The following is a 14,047-nucleotide window of genomic DNA, read 5'->3' as shown; positions in this document are numbered from 1 at the left end:
TTATATGAAATGTTAAAGCGTCTTTTTTTAAGAAGATAAAAAATATGAACAATAAAATGTTCACATATGTTAATATGTACACATCTATCAACAATTGAACCCAAAAACAAAATAGCAAATAAGCAGAACAGAAACAGATTCATAGATACAGAGAATGTTTTGATGGTTGCCAAATGTGAAGGGTTTTGGGTGAGGGGCAAAAAAGGTGAAGGGATTAAGAAGTACAAATTGGTTGTTACAGAATAGTCATGGGGATGTAAAGTACAGCATAGGAAATATAATAAATAATATTCTAATAACTGTGTATGGTGTCAGGTAGGTATGAGATTTATTGAGATGATCACTTATTAAGTTACACAATGTCTAATCACTAGAGTGTACACCTGAAACCAATATAATAATGTATGTCAACTGTAATTGAAAATAAGAAATGATTTTAAATAAAGTTCACAATGACAGCAAGTGACAACATTAAGATAGTCCATCAGAAAATGGCCAACATAGAAATATGAATATAAACTCTCTTCCACTAATAGTTTTGATAGAGCAACTGAAGTTCATAAATTAAACCCGACTTACAAAGTGAATCTAAAACCATGTGGCCCAAAGAAGTGAAAAATCCAGAATCATTTTCTCTTACCTTTTAGTATTAAAGTACAAAGACATGAATGTTCAAAATGTACCCTTCCCAACTTCTTATCTTGTTCAGTTTTTATATAAGGATTCCCCATTTTTTTCCATAGCTATAGCTTAGGTTGCCTCATACCATAATTAACACAGTTCACAAGCAGTGGTATTACTTAATGGTAACTCTTTCACAAACCACCCTTGGAGATGTCCAGAGTTAATTATTAGTTTAAGAGTTGGCATTGGGGTCCTTCCTCTTGTCAAAGGTGGGTACAACATTGACAAAATGCTGGTATTGCATCCATCGCTTGGCCCAAGGACATAAAAGATTATCATAGCACTGGCCCCACAGCTACCAAATGTAGAAAATGACTCGATCTTCAGTCCCTAGGGCAGTTAGCCCAGAACAAAATTATATTCTCAGAATGTGATACTTAGTCTAAACCAAAAAAGAGTTGGCAAAGACAATGCAGAGACTCAGCGGCATTGAAGAAAGGTAGATACCTCCTTGGTTTGAGCTGTATCAGTTTGCCAGTGTTTATGCCAGTTGTCTAGAGGCCATGACCTATGAACTTCAAATCAATTGGGAAATAGTTATTGGAAAGCGATTTTTTTGGACTATGAGTTTTCTAGATGGGGGGAGAAATCCATCTACGCATACTGTCTCCTCTCAGAAAAGGACATTGACGATATTGTGGCTTGACATTGTTCCCTGGGCATTGGGTGGGAGCACCTGGAATTTGGACCTGGGCAACCCTGCCACCTTGTCCAGCCTGCTGGGTCCCCAACCCTCTCACTTTTCTCATTGCACCTGGACAGGCCAGCTGGGAACTCCCAGACGTCCTCTGTGTGGCTGAGAGAAACTTCCTGCACTCCCATAATGAGGGTGGCACAATAGGGAACCACTTACCTCTGTGTCTCAGTAAATCTTCCCAAGAGCCCTAAAGATAATGTTGATGCTTGAACTGAACAATTAAAGGTTCTGAAATCAAAGATCTTGAGGTTAATAATGGCAGGAGAATCACCACTTTTAAAAATAATTCTTCTTGGGAAATGGTCGAAGTTGGGAAGAGTTCTCTAATGAATAATAAATTTGGTACCCAGCTCTTCTATACAATAGGTGTGGAATTTTTAAATAAAGATTTGGAGTTAGATGGACATTTTGTTACCATGTGGGTTTGGGACACGGCTGGTCAAGAGCAGGTTAGAAACCCGAGGACACCATTTTATAGAGGTTCTGACTGTTGCCTGCTCACTTTTAGTGTCAATGATTCTCAAAGCTTTCAGAACTTGAGTAACTGGAAGAAAGAATTTTTATATTATCAGATGTAAAAGAGTCTGAAAGCTTTCCTTTTGTGATTTGGGTAGCAAGAGTGACATAAGTGATTGGCAAGTATCTGCAGAAGAACCCTAAGCCTGATGAAGGGATAATGGGGACTACCTTTACTTTGAAACAAGTGCAAAAGATGCCACGAATGTCACATCTGCCTTTGAGGAAGCAGTTGGAAGACTGCTTGCTACTGAGGATGGGTCAGACCACCTGATTCAGACAGATATGGTCATCTGCTCCTAAAGCTCAAGCCTAGCTCATCTCGCTGTTTATCATTATAGAGGCTGCTTGAGCCTTTTAACCAACTCATACATACACACAAGGTGGAGAGAATTAGCATTTGCACCAATGGATCATCTACTCATAAAATTGCACTAACCACACAGCTGCTTCATTAGTGGGTGGGAGAAGGGACACATCCACTCAGGGACAAAACCATTTACTCAATAATGGCATCTTACATTTATAAATTGTAATGGTTGTCTAATAACATTTAATTCAAATATATAAGTTACAAAACTAATAAATGAGATGACTAAGACTTTAGTTATAATTACAACAAAATACTTGAATACTAAAGAAGTTATTGTTTTTTGTCCCTGGGGAAATGGAGAACTACTTTTTATGTATGTATATTTCTATGTAAGTAGTGCTCTATTCCTGGTTCAGGGAAAAATTCCTAAAGCAATAATGCTGGATATTAAAGATTAAGATCTGCCCTGGCTGGGTGGCTCAGTTGATTGAAGCATTGTTCCATATACACATGAAAAAGGTTGTAGGCTTGATTCCTGGTCAGGGCACATACAAGAGGCAGGCATGTTTCTCTCCCACATGTCTCTTTCTCTTGCTCTCTCTCTCCCTCTCTCTCCCCTTTCCTCTCTAAAATCAATAAACGTATCCTCAGGTGAGGATTAAGAAAAGATTAAAATATAATGCATTTGAAAAAAAAAGATATTGCTGCTTGAACAGAGTCTAGTAATTTGACCTGGTGGCATCCCAGTCTTATTTGAGGTTCCATTCTTTCCAATCAAGTATATTAAAAACCTTCTAAATTTCCAATTCCCCTTTGAACTCCACCTTTCTAGTGCTAAAAAATATTTTCAAAAGTGGCAAAATCAGCCTGGCTGGTGTGATTCAGTGGTTGAGCATTGACCTATGAACCAGGAGGTTGTGGTTCGATTCCAGGTCAGGGCACATACCCAGGTTGTGGATTGATCCCTATTGGGGAGTATGCAGGAGACTGCTGATCAATGATTCTCTAATCATTGAGGTTTCTTATCTCTCCCTTCCTCTCTGAAATCAATAAAAAATATATTTTTAAAAAGGAGCAAAATTATGACACATATACATATATAAAATAAACATGTGCTGGTGATTTTATTTAACTAATTGATTCAATGGAAGAACCAGGCAACTGGCTCAAAGGAAAAATCAAAGAAGCACAAATTTTTTGGAGTAAGGAATGTTGAAATGAATGTGCCAATAAATGCAAAACAGGCTTTTGCACAGGATAGCGGTGTGAGGGTTGTCCCTCACAGAAGGAATATTTTCAATGAATTACTTCGCATTGCTATCAGTCGTTTTCACACAAGAATGTCTTTGCATTGCTATCAGTTGTTTTCAACTTACAGAGTTGTAAAATAGCTCCCATAGAATCAGAATCAGGTAACTATGAAGGGTGTGTGCTAGTCTAGATGTGACCTAGTTACATAATTTCCCACACATTTTCCCTCACTAGCCCCCCAATATTGAGTTGAATGTAGGCCCCAGTTAGTTACACAGCATTCACATTCTTATGCATCTTTGCTGCCTTTGCCCATGGAGACTATTTTTACTACCTCTTGCTGCTGGTTCACTCGTCCTGAGAACCCAGCCTTCTAATCTGAGCTATATGTAGATCATGTGGTGGGGAGTGATTCTTGACTGCACAAGCACATGAATGTAGGGTTATCTGCTTCACACTTCACAGTTCACAGTTCATCCTGGATGCAGATCAGCTAGTGTTCCCTACCAAGGTCGGGCATTAATAATTGAAACCTCTGTAACACACATACACACACACACACACACACACACACACACACACACACACACACCTCAGATGCATTGCATTATACAAACCGTAAAAGTATGCTGCTTTAAAAGCATGTCATTTTTTTCCTAAAACTGGATGACTGCCTCAGCTCCTTCAGCTATTAATCCCTTTAGGGCCCACTGGTGTTCCAAGAAGCCCAGGAGGCCAGAGTATACTTGCCTGTGTAATCCAAGGACAAGCTGCAGCCTGCACAGCAAAGCCACCCCTGGGGGACAGTATCTTTGCTGAGGACAAGGCCAATGTCTGCCTGCTCACCAGCCCCTCATGGCTGTTTGCTGAGATGAACCATGGGCCCCATGCATTTGCTGGGTCCTCCTCCATATCCACTGGCCTGTGAATACAGACTCCTAATCAGAAGTAACCAGCAAGTCAAAAATCCTGTATGGCCTGAGGGAAAGAAACTTTGGCCCAGGTTGCATCAGTTAAAAGTTAATTGTACAGCTGTTCAGACTGACTGCATCAAACCTCCACGGTCAAAAATTGGGGAGACCTGGCCCCACCTAAAGTTCCATCAAAGACTGCCATTTGGGTACCCAAATTAATTCTACTCCTTATCTATTTCTCCAGGTTTGCTGCAAATACCCCAATGCCCAGCACTCGCCTGGCTTTAACTCACCCCTTCCATACTGCAATCCCAAGAAGACTAGGCAAGGAAGGGTTGAGTTTCTGCAGCCCAGTACCTGCCATACTCTACATCTGGGGAGGTACTCCTCTAACTGGGAGGATAATAGAGGGATAGAGAGAGGCCAGAAGCATCAGGACTAAATGCTATCGCTTCACATCCTCCACAGGAAGTATAAGAATGGGAAATAACTGCTCACCCAACACCAAGTAATGCCATTGTAGACATTTCTGTTTCATGTATTACCAAGACAGAAAGAAGACGCTGTCCATTAAGCATGTCTACAATCTAATGTAAGATATATCCCAATTTTTAAAAAGTTCAAAATTAAAGAGAGAAAAAAAGTGAGACTTAGAATTAATGAAATATAGTAGTAGTAACCACAATAATAACTAAAATTTGAGGAGAGTTACTGTGTACCAGGCACTGTAAGCTCTTTACTTGAAAGGTCTCATTTAATCCTCACAAGAGCCTCATGAAGGCAGTTATTATTAATACCATTTTCCCCATTTTATAGAAGGAAATCCAAATGGCATAAGATTAGTACTTAACCAAGGCCATATAGCTATTAAACAGTGGAGCCAATTTGTCTGAATCTAAATCCCTACCCTTGCACCATTGTAAGTCATTTGGAAATTGCAGAAAGTATATAGAAGCAGGAAAAGGTAACTTGTTAAAAATATATAGAAGCAGAAAAAAGGTCATTTGTTGTCCTACCAAAATTTTTAAAGACAAAAATTTTCTGATATTTTTAATGATCAGTATTTTTGAAGCTACAGTTTTTATAGGCACCAAATGGAACTATTAATAAATATCACCCTGAAATTTCTGTCCAGCATTTTAGAATAGTCCTACAATGAGTCTTTTAAAGAAATATATATTTTTATTGATTTTTTTTTTTTTTAGAAAGAGAGAGGAATGGGGAGGGATAGAGAGATAGAAACATCAATAATGAGAGAGAATCATTGATTGGCTGCCTCCTGCATGGCCCCTACTGGGGATAGAGCCCACAACCTGGGCATGTGCCCTGACTGGGAATTGAACCGTGACTTGGTTCATAGGTTGAGGCTCAATCACTGAGCCATGGCGGCTAAGCCTACAATGAGTCTTTTGATTTACAAAGTTTTTGTTGGGAGTCCCAGCCAATCCTCTCCTTGCTTTGCCCTGTAATGGGTTAATCCAAACCTTCCCACGGTTTGTCCCATTTCCATATAGAAACCCAGTAGTGTGTTTCTCCTGTCAGTGTCAAGTGCCACTCTTAGACCCTGGACACTGTAACCGGATTCTAATGATTTCTTACAGAAAATGATACCAGACCCTTTGAGACACCATATGGCAAGCAACCAAATGTCATCACAAAAGCATGACTCAGATTTCTGGGCAGCCAGCAATCTCAGAGGACAAAGCTCTTCTAAGGCCCTTGGAGCCCTTGCGACACCAGTGACTAGTTGGAATGGGCATCTCCAGGTCAGAGGACCCAACCCAGAAGATGCCTGGCACTTAGAAATGCAAGTGGGGCTTAAAAGCTTGTGGAAAACAAAGTTGAACTCCTTGCCTGTGGCTATGACATCAGCCATCCACACACATACACACACACCCAGCAAACCCAGACAAATGGAATGCAGATTAACTGTATTTTACAGGAACAAGCTGAAAGCTTTATGCTGGGTTTTTTTCCCCCATAAGCTCACACAGGAGGAAATACCAGTAGGGTGGTGCTCTACATTGTCAGGGCCTCGAAAGACTCCATATGTGATTGGGAATTGTTTTCTTTAGAAATAAAATTGTGGCTGGTATAGGTTTTCTCTAACTGGGCAGGGGGTGAGAGGGACTAGCTACATTCTTAGAGGCTTAGAAGTTTTGTGAGGAATTTTAAATGTTGAGTTTTCATTTTAAAGATGGTATATAAATCACCTTGTTATAAAAAGTTAAGTCATTTGTACTGATAATTCACATCTGGAAAAGATTTTTTGTAAAATAAGACTTTTGTTTCTTAAAATAGTATTTCTCCCACTGAAGAAATGGACATATTTTGGGGACTTTATGAGAATTTTCTTTCTCTTGAAAAGGTTAAAATAGTTCTCAAATTAGAGAAACATTGGTCTGGTACATTAAACAAAATTAAAACTATAACACCTATCAGAGGGGTACTAAATTTATTGGAGTGATCACATTGTAAATTATATGAATGTCTAATCACTATATCATACACCTGAAGCTAATATAGGTCAACCATAATTGGAAAAAAACCCACTACAATACCTAACTACCGTATAATTCGGGATGAGTCTGTATTTACCTCAGTTTCTCTGTTGCATGGCTTCCTCCCACTCATTCCCTTAAATGAGATGTCAAATCTTGTGGAATGAATATGCTGTAACTCTCTCAGTGGAAAGACACCCAGTAGGAGGGCATTAAATGTTTCAGGCATAAATATAGCTCTTGAGTAGGAATGCAAAGCACTACACAGATAAGAAGAAAAAAAGTCATTCTTACCCAGGAAGCCCTGTGGGGAGTGAAGGCAAGACAATGAAATACACGCTCAGAGCCAGCTGGTCAGCTCTTGGGCTCCTCCGCAGGGTAGAACATCCGGGGCATGGTGGCAGGGAGGTCCTCAGAAGGAGCAGCAATGGGCTTCAAGTTTGGCCAGATAAGCAAAGTGCCCCCGCCCCCATGGAGGGGACTGTTAACAAGGCACAGGTGAAAATGCCTGTAAAAGTACCTAGCAGAGCTCAGCACAAAGCAGGTGCTCCGATGTGTTTGTTCATTCTGAATCTTTAATTTCAACAGTTTGGCTTGACAGAACTGCTGTTTTGATTTACATTCTCAATAAGCTTTTGTATTATACTTAGGCTTGCCTTGGGCACAGACCAAATGACCATATTCACATTTGACAAGCCTATAGTGGATATTTACCATCTGCCAGACACATGAGCTACGAGATTTTACAGATGCAACCCCAATCCCTCTGAAATCCTCCCAACTCCTAGTATCAAACTGTTTATTAACATCCAAATAAAACATTATAGTCCCATCTCATATTACTCTGGAAGCTCCAAACCCAGAGTCTCTGGGAGGAAACTCCCATTCTCCTACTAGATCTCTGTTCAGCTCTTTATGCCACGATGTGAATGCAGCCTCTTCTCCATCATCCCCCAAAGCACACTCTTTAGGGCTGTTGTGACCTTAAAATGAATTCTGCTGCTTCTCTAGAAAACTGCCTCTCTATTGGAATTCTTATCCCAAATTCCAGGAGTGTCTTTCCATTCCTTACCCTACCTTTAATGCCTGACTCCAGAAAAATCACGCTGCCTAGAAGGAGAGAAGCCCTCTCAGGCCAGCCTGCTCCGTTTTTCTTTTTTTTTTTAATCCTCATCCAATGATATTTTTCCATTGATTTTTAGAGAGAGTGGAAGAAAGGGAGGAGGAGGAGGAGGAGAGAAACATCAATGTGAAAGAAACACATTGATTGGCTGCCTCCCACTTGTGCCCTAACCGGGGCAGTGGGATTGAACCTGCAACCAAGGTATGAGCCTTTGAATCGAGGTATAAACCCTTGACAGGGAATTGAACCTGTGACCCTTTGGTCCTCGGGCTGAAGCTCTAACCACTGAGAAAATTGGCCAGGGCCAATCTGCTTGCTATTGGCTCTGTACGTAGATTCATAATGCTGGATACAGATTCATTCTGATGCCTATAAATGCCTAAATAAAATTTAAGGAGTATCAGAAATGCCAGTTGCCTGACGTCTGACATTTTAAGTGTTTCTATTATAAGGTTCTATCTCAGTTATTTCATTTTTTAAAACAAAATACCATTTGGGTAAGCACTCTATCAATACTAATTTTGGCTGCTTATAGAAGTCACTTGATGGGCTTAGTTAAAAACAAAGAAAAAAAACCCAAAATCTAACATAGATTTAGTCATTATTCCTGGTCATATGACTACACAGTTATGACTAAACGTTGTTGTAAACAAGCCTTTTAAAATTTACTTTTAAAAGCCATACAGTACGTGGTTAAATTTTGGCAATCAGGGAAATACACACCTACAGAAGGAATGAAAACCAACATCGGCCTGCTGTGATGTGAATGTGTATTTGTGGCTTGCTTCAGGAATATGTTCAGCTGCATGTAATAGAAGCCTGGCTACAATGGCTTCGTCAGAACAGACTCAATTCTTCTCACACAGCATGGAGTTTGGATATAAGCAATCCCATTTGTATGACAATTCAACAATCCCATTAGGAATACCAACTTCTTTTTACTTTCCCTTCACTATCCTCTTGATGTGGTTTTAGTTCTCCTGGTTATAGGAAGGCAGCTGCACTTGTCCACAGCTTCTTGTCCACATTCCAGGCAGAAGTAAAAAGGTTAGGACACGATGACAAAAGTAAAAAAAGTGCAAGCAAGCCGAGCGTTCCTTTTATGAAGAATTTTTCCTAAAGCCCTCATCCAGCAACTTCTGCTTACCTCTCATTTTTACTCATGGAAGTAAAAATTATGCTGTCGGTGTGACAAACATCCATATCTGTAGAGAATTCTTATGAGTTTATTTGAGCAAAACTAACAACAACTGCTAGGAAGCAAAATCTCAATGGTTGAGTGCATTTGTGATAGATAAGGAAGGCAGGAGACATCAAAACAAGGAAATCTCTGGAATTGGATAAAAAGTAAAAAGAATAGAAACCTATTTATTTCTTTTACATAATTGGGTATAGGATAGTCAACAGTTAATAATTAACCCAATAACAACAATAATGAGAGGTTCTGTGGTCTCAAGTTCTGATGCAGTGATTGTGCCATGAAGGGTCTGGTAAAAGAAAATTACCCTGACATTCCAAAGATATGTCATCTTACCAGTAGATGCAAAAAGATAATAGTCAGGCTCAGTTAAGGTAAAGATTGACCTTTGTCAGGGCAGATACTGCCCTAGGACATGACTACCTGCCATGACTCACTTTTAGTTAGAAAGTTTTAATTTCAGACCATCCTATGTAGGTTTTATTGGGAGGCCTCTAAGTTTGTAAGGCCACCATGCTGGCCTCCCCTGAGCTTGTCAAATTTGTTATGTGGCCCCTTTTTCCTCCACGATGTATTCTGGAAAATAGACGACACTAGTGATTACAAGACACTTCTGTAGACCAGTGCATCTCAAACTTTAATGTGCACACCAATCGACTGGGGATCTTATTAAAACACTCTGTCACTTACTTTGGGAAAGTCTCATAACCCCTCTGAGCACCAATATCCTTATATAAAATGGGAATCAATAACTGTCTCTAACCCATGATGAAGTTATTTGAAGATGAGATAATATATGTTAAGTGCTATGGGAAAAAAAACCACACAGCTCAATAGAGTTGGTATTGTCAAGAGAGCAATGTAAAATGGAGCTGAGAGGCCTCTGGGAAGCATCGAGCTAACTCACCCCCCTTCATATGAGCCTGAACTTTTGAACTGAGATAAACCAAATGGCTACATTCTGATCCAGTTCCTGGAACTGGCTCTGCATCACTGAGCTCTCTATCAAAAAATACATTTTTACTTAGCAAAAGGCATAAGCAATTAACCATGTATAGAGCATAGTGTAAGTCTGCTTGCCAGCACCAAATACAGCTCTTTCAAAACAACTTACATAATGCTTTTGGAAGCCCCCTTTTCTGTCTTTATAAATTTGGTTCCCTTCCTCTCCCCTTGGATTACAGTTGGGTTTCTGCCAAAATCTGTGTCTCCCAGATTTGCAATTCCTAAAAAGATTTCCAAATAAAGCTTTTTGGCCTTTCATTTTTGTCAAAAGTGATTGATGTTGCTTTTCACGTAGTAAGAACTCAGTATATATTAACCACAATCATAATAATACTATCATCAACATTGTTAGATGATGGCTGTGATATTGTGATTTATAATAACCTTAGAGGCCTGGTGCACAAAAATTCATGCACTGGAGGAGGGGTCCCTCAGCCCAGCCTGCCCCTTCTCACAGTCTGGGAGCCCTCAGGAGATGTCCTAGGGGAGCAGGCCTAAGCCACAGTCTGGCCTCCCTCTGCGGGAGGTGACCCGGCTGATCAGGCGAAGGCACCGCCCCCATCACCCCACCACTGCTGCCACTCTTGGCCATGGCGGCAGCTGCGAGGCCTGAGCCCTGGGCCTCACAGCCACCGGGCCCACGGCTGCCTGAGCCCTGGGCCTTGCAGCTGCCTGAGCCATGGCTGCCGTGAGCCCCAGGCCTCACACCCACCGGGCCTTTGTCCATATGGATGTCAGGAAGGTGTCCACCCTAATTAGCATATTACCCTTTTATTAGTATAGATATATGAATTTGGTCTTCCTGCCCCATACACAGCTCCTAAAACCATGGTAATTTCCTAACTGAGAAGTGGGAGCATCTTTTGTGCTTTTGGTCTAGTTCTAGAAGTGAAAGGAGTGTCTTTTGTTATTCATAAAGAGCCCCTCCACCACAGCTGAGTTTATGTCAATAAGGTGAATTTTGGAAAGCCCCTAGGTGGGGACTGATAGCCAGGGAAACCAACTTGAGATTGGAGGGTTTGAGCTCTCAACTCTACCCTCCAACCTCCGGGGAGGGGGCTGGGGCTAGAGGTAGAATTACCACAGGCCAGTGATTTAATCAATCATGCCTTTGGAATGAAGCCTCCATAAACATCCATAAACAGTATGGAGCTCAGGGTCACCGAGCATCCAGGTTAATGAATATATGGATGATGAGCCTGGAGAGAATATGGAAGCTCTGTGCCCCTCTCCACTTGCCTACCTTTTGCATTTTCACAGTCAGCTGTTTCTGAGTTCTACCCTTTCATAATAAACTGCTAACCTAAGGAGTCAACATTTTACTGAGTTCTGTGAGTCAGTCTAGCAAATTATCAAAGCTGAGGAGTGGACTGTAGGAACCTCCAATAGATAGCCAATCATTCAGAGGCTCAGGTAAGGAACTGGACTTGCAATTGATGTCTGAAGTGAGGGGGCAGTCTTGTAGGACTGATGCCTTTAAGCTACGGAACCTGAGGCCCACTGCATAGACAGTGTCAGGACTGAGTTAAATTGTAGGACACCAGCTAGTTTGGGAGAATTGGTCAGTGTGAGAAAAAACCCACACCTTTTGTGACCAGAAGTGAGGTATTGAGAGTGGTGTGTGTGTAGAGAAGGAAAACAATCGTTTTCCCTTTCAGCAGCTACAAACATTCCTACTGTATATCAGTACAGTTCGCAGGGAAGTCCACATTGCTCACTCAGGTAGCAAAGTGAAAGGTGCACTGTGCGGGGAGAAGGAACTTTACCCCAAAGTATCTTCCGGCTGGTCTAATAATCATATAGACATGAGACAGATTAACAAGAGAAAATAACCAAGTTTAATACATACATGTCTTTGGGAACTCTGCATACTTGAGACAGTCAGAGACACCACATGCACCAGAGGTTCAGAGACAGAAAGGGAACATGGTATATAAGACATTCTGAACTAGGATGAGGGAAGGTGCCTTGGGGACTTCAAAGGGTCATTACAGTATGCTAAGAAAAGCAGATGTTTAATAAATAGAAATTTGTCCTGGCCTACAGACAGGTCAAAGAGGTGATTTCTGATAATCTCCCATTATGGACAATTCGAGGTCTTCTAGGTAGTCAAGGAAGGGGCAGAAGCTTCTCCTGAGCCCACAGCTCAAATTGCCCTTTGCTCAAAACAATCCACAAACCACAGCAGCACATCCAGTTCTGACCTCTCACAGCACAAAGCTACTCATTCCTTCTTATATTCATAGAATGATAGAGCTGCCCATCTCTTGCATCCCTTTCCTGCCCTACGGATAACACATTTCAGCTCTCTGTACTTAACAGAGTTATTCCACACTTTTAAATCTTTGTACATGCTCTTCCCTCTTCCTGGAATACTCTTTCTGTCTCTTCAATACTTTACCTAACTTCAACTGATTTTTCTTTTCTCAATAAATACATTGATTTGTTTTCCTATGCATTATCTTTCTCTCTTTTCTTCTTTTTCCTCTTTCGTCCCCTAATATATGTATTTAGCCCCCCCACACCCCTTTTATTTCATTCATTCAGCAAATATTTACTGAATGTCAGTCATGTGTCAGGAGAAACATTGTCTTAAAGTCCCTGTACTCCTGAAACTTATAGTTTAGTGAGGAGGATAGACATAAGTTTCTTCCCCATCCCAAATAAATACCTAAATATATAATACATCATGTGATGATGACTGCTATGAAGAAAAATTAGCAGGTAAAGAGATAAAAAGGTGTGATATTTTAGTCAGAATAACTTAAATAATTTAAATATATTTATCTTCCTTATAGCCTGTGAATACCTCAGAGTCAGATATAAGATCATTTACCTCTATATCTTTAGTACTTAATGTGTCTGAAGCCAAGATGTTTAATATTTGTTGAGTAAAAGAATGAATGAATGAGTAAATGTTAGATTTCAATATAAACCCCAGATGAGAAAACAGACCCAGAGAAGTTTGATTTTCCCAAGATCAGAGAGCAAGAAATAAAAATCTTATCTCTAAAAATGCTTGCTTCAGGGACAATGCTATTTTTACTGTCATATTTTGCATGCCTAAGACATCTTTATTTTAATAATGTTCCATCTGTTCTTCTTTCAGTGTTGACTAAACTTGGCTACTTGAATGAAATTCTGAGAGCTTGTTTTTCTAGTTTTTTTAAATTTTTTATTTAGTCTTCATAGAAACTATGAGTAGACAAGGGGCTTCACCAAAGTCCCAATAGTATATTTGTTTACCTGGTCAAAGAGTTGGTTGGTCATAAATCACAAAGATCAGAACGTACAGTGGATCAAGGATGAGGAGAGAGTTTTCATTGCAATCCTCTAGGATTCTTTTATATTGAAAAAATACATTTGAGGCAATAGTTCTCAAACTTTTTGACTCAGGACAACTTTACTGTCTTACAAATTATTTAACATCCCAAACAGCTTTCATTTATGCAAATTATATCTATTGATATGTGTATTATATTCATTGATATTGGGTATTAAAACTAAGTAATTAAAATATGTTAATGCTTACTTTATTTTAAAACAACAATATGTTAACATAAATATCTTTTTTATGAAAAAATAACTATATTTTTCAAAACAGAATATATATAATGAGAAGAGTGGCATTGTTTTACATTTTTGAGATTCTTTTTAATGTCTAGCTTAATAGAAGAAAGCTAGATCCTCCTGTTTGTTTCTGCATTCAGTTTGTTGTGATATCACTCATCATTTAGCCTCTGGAAAATGCCACTGCATATTCATAAGAGAATGAGTATAAAAAGAGTCAAATGACATCTCCATCTCCCTATTATAAAAATAAGTAGTTTGGAACACAATCCAGA

At 39.8% G+C, this 14,047-nt stretch overlaps 1 pseudogene across 1 annotated transcript; it reads left to right on the top strand.

Annotated features, from left to right (window-relative positions):
• Positions 1-1,636: 1,636 nt before the first annotated feature.
• LOC308252736 (ras-related protein Rab-9A-like) lies at positions 1,637-2,238 on the top strand (annotated as a pseudogene). The gene has a single exon. The product of its transcript is annotated as a ras-related protein Rab-9A-like (transcript).
• The last annotated feature ends 11,809 nt before the right edge of the window (positions 2,239-14,047 follow it).

Source organism: Plecotus auritus, assembly GCF_963455305.1.
Source record: "Plecotus auritus genome assembly, chromosome: 7".
NCBI lineage: Eukaryota > Metazoa > Chordata > Mammalia > Chiroptera > Vespertilionidae > Plecotus > Plecotus auritus.
This window is presented reverse-complemented; position numbering and strand designations above follow the sequence as displayed.